The following is a 3,193-nucleotide window of genomic DNA, read 5'->3' as shown; positions in this document are numbered from 1 at the left end:
TTATGGATTGTTCCCAAAAAAGGGGGAAAATTGAGAATGGTCATAGATTACAGACAAATTAATAAAGATACAGATCAGGACGCTTATCCTTTACCAATGATTAACGACATCCTGGACCAGCTTGGAAAAGCAAACTTCTTTTCAGCTCTTGACCTAAGTGCTGGTTTTCATCAAATACCAATGAAAGAGGAAAGTAAAAAGTACACTGCCTTTTCAACACAACTAGGACACTTTGAATATAATCGAATGCTATTTGGCTTAAAAAATGCTCCGGCCACATTCCAGAGAATGATAGACAGAGCATTCCACGGCCTCATTGGAGGACATTGCTTCATTTATATCGATGACATAGTCATATTTGGAAACACATTTCACGAGCACAATAATAACCTTGAATTGGTTCTACAGCGTATCACTGATCTAGGACTAAAATTAGAGCCTAAAAAATGTGAATATTTGAAACCAGAATTGGAATATTTGGGTCATATTATCACAAAAGACGGGGTAAAACCAAACAATGAAAAAATTAAGAAAATCGTCGATTTTAAACAATTAAAAACAATTAAAAATATACAATCTTTTCTTGGTTTAACTGGTTATTATAGAAAATTTATTTTAAAATTTTCTATGATCGCTAAACCTTTAACAGCATTGACACAAAAAGAAACACCATTTAATTGGACATCAAACTGCGAAAAAGCCTTTCAAACTCTAAGAAATGCCCTAACATCTGCGCCAGTATTAAGATTCCCAGATTTTAAAAAGAAATTTATTTTAACAACCGATGCCTCCAATTACGGACTAGGGGCAGTCCTTTCTCAGGAGGGGCATCCGTGCCTGTTTATGTCGAGAACTCTAAATAAAGCGGAAGAGAACTATACGACCAGTGAGAAAGAGTTGTTAGCCATTGTATGGGCCGTTAAGCGTTTAAAGCAATACCTATTAGGAAAGAAATTCACTATCCAAACTGACCACAAAGCATTGATTTGGCTACATAACGTAAAAGATCCTAGTTCCCGATTATTAAAGTGGGGACTAAGACTTGAAGAATACGTATACGAAATCGAATACGTGAAAGGAAAGGAAAATAAAGTAGCTGATTGTTTATCGCGACTATTCCCCATCCAGGAAAAAGACGTAGGACAAATATTTTTCATAACCAAAGACTATTTACAAAGAGCAATGGAAAGCGCAGGAATACCAAACGAAAAAGCAGAAGAAGAAAATCTAGAAGAACTATTACCGGAAATAGAAATATTCGAAAGGGAACCAAAAACACAATCCGATTCAGAAAATTTGTACACTGATTTTATGCAATGGCGATTAAATCCCATTCCAGGAAAAATCAAGATAAAACCAAACACAATAGGAAAATTATGGAAAACATTAAAAAAGGAAGACTTGCCAAAATTTAATGAAGAACAATGGTTAAGAAAATTAGGCCAACTCATTGAAGAAATATTAAGTAAAAACCTAACCATTATTCGCATCCGTATGGAAGATCCTGTAATTTCCCCTTTGGAAAACGAGTCACTCCAAGAAATGTTGGAATTTCTATCAACATACTACCCAGAAAACTCATTCTCACTGTGCTTCGTCAACACAAGAGAATTGTCAAAGGAAGAAAAAGAAGCAATTGTTAAAGAAGCACAAAAATTAGGACATTGGACTAATATGGAAAACGATATTAAAAAATATGTAAAACATTGCCCCATTTGTCAACTTAATAAAACGACAAGAATTAAATATCAGATGGAGAGTATAATCCCTGATATCCCTTTAAAACCAAACGATAAAATAGCCATGGATATCTATGGACCTCTCCCAGAAACAATTAAAGGTAATAAGTATATACTGAGTATACAAGACCGATTAACCAGATATACATTACTACTCCCTTTAAAAAATGAAACCACTAAAGATATAATTGAACAATTAATTGATCACTACATTTACACCTTCGGAGCACCAAAAACAATATTAACTGACCAAGAGCAAAACTTCATCTCTGACCTAATGCAACAGTTCGAAGAAGCCCTCAAAATACAACATATCAAAACGACAGATTTTCACCCACAATCAAACGGAAACATCGAAAGAATGCATTCGACGCTCGGAAATTTAATCAAAACATTTATGGCAGAAAATAACAAAGAATGGGATGATAACTTAAAATTTATCAATTTTGTCGTAAATACAAGAAAAAATCAAACTACTGGATTCTCACCGTTTGAACTTACCTTCGGAAGAGAACCCAATCTACCATCAACCGTCCAGCAAAACCCGAATATAACTTACCAAGAATTAATTAGAAAATGGAAGAAAAAGCACGAGATAAATCTATCCAGAGCCAGGGAAAGAATTAGTCTAGAAAATGAAAAGATGAAAAAATACCTCGACGCGAAAATTATAAATCATCACCCACTGTATAAAGTAGATCAGTTGGTTAAGGTAAAAAACAATACAAAAACCAACAAACTAGATCCCTCCTGGAAAAGTCCTTATAAAATAATTAACATTCTGGGCAACAACAATCTTAAAATCTACTATTTACGAAGAACAATGGACACTGATAATAGGAATTAACCTCACCAATACTCAGGAGAGAATGTATAACATTAACAAATTAAAGGACTTTTTAGTCCAAAATTGCGATAGTAAATGCCCAGTTAAAAACACTGTTAATAGTATGGTTTACAGGTACAATCGATTAAAAACAAAAGAAATTTTATTATATAATATTATGGGGAAAACTAGATTCAGAAGAGGTTTATTCAATTTTGTTGGAGATATTTCGAAAACACTTTTCGGTACATTATCCCAAAACGACATAGATCAAGTTAACTACGAATTTCACCAAGTCTATTCGGATAATAAAAAGGTGGCCGAAATTGTCAAAAATAACACGAAGATCATTAAACTAATTCTTGATAGTTCCTCACAAGATATGCAAAGTCTTAACGGCAGGCTCATGGCCGAAAGTCAATTAATGAAGCAATTAGTAAACTCGTCAAATGAAAACCGAAAACAACTCCTATTACAGGATCAGATAACAACCTTAGAGATCTTTATCTCCGAGATGAGTGAAGATCTGTCGACCGCTTTAAACGCAATTAACATCGGTAAACATGGAATGATTGAACCAACAATAGTCACACCCGCAATACTAAAATCCACCATCCAAGAATTCGAA

The 3,193-nt window shown here is 34.0% G+C and overlaps 1 protein-coding gene across 2 annotated transcripts in view; it reads right to left on the bottom strand.

The window, feature by feature from the left end:
- Positions 1-3,193, bottom strand: part of LOC117179004 (arrestin domain-containing protein 17-like) — a 12,220-nt gene that overhangs the window by 1,561 nt on the left and 7,466 nt on the right. The window lies entirely within an intron of this gene.

Source organism: Belonocnema kinseyi, chromosome 8 (assembly GCF_010883055.1).
Source record: "Belonocnema kinseyi isolate 2016_QV_RU_SX_M_011 chromosome 8, B_treatae_v1, whole genome shotgun sequence".
In the NCBI taxonomy this organism is placed as follows: domain Eukaryota; kingdom Metazoa; phylum Arthropoda; class Insecta; order Hymenoptera; family Cynipidae; genus Belonocnema; species Belonocnema kinseyi.
The sequence above is the reverse complement of the archived record's forward strand: the minus strand, read 5'-3'. Positions and strand labels throughout refer to the sequence as shown.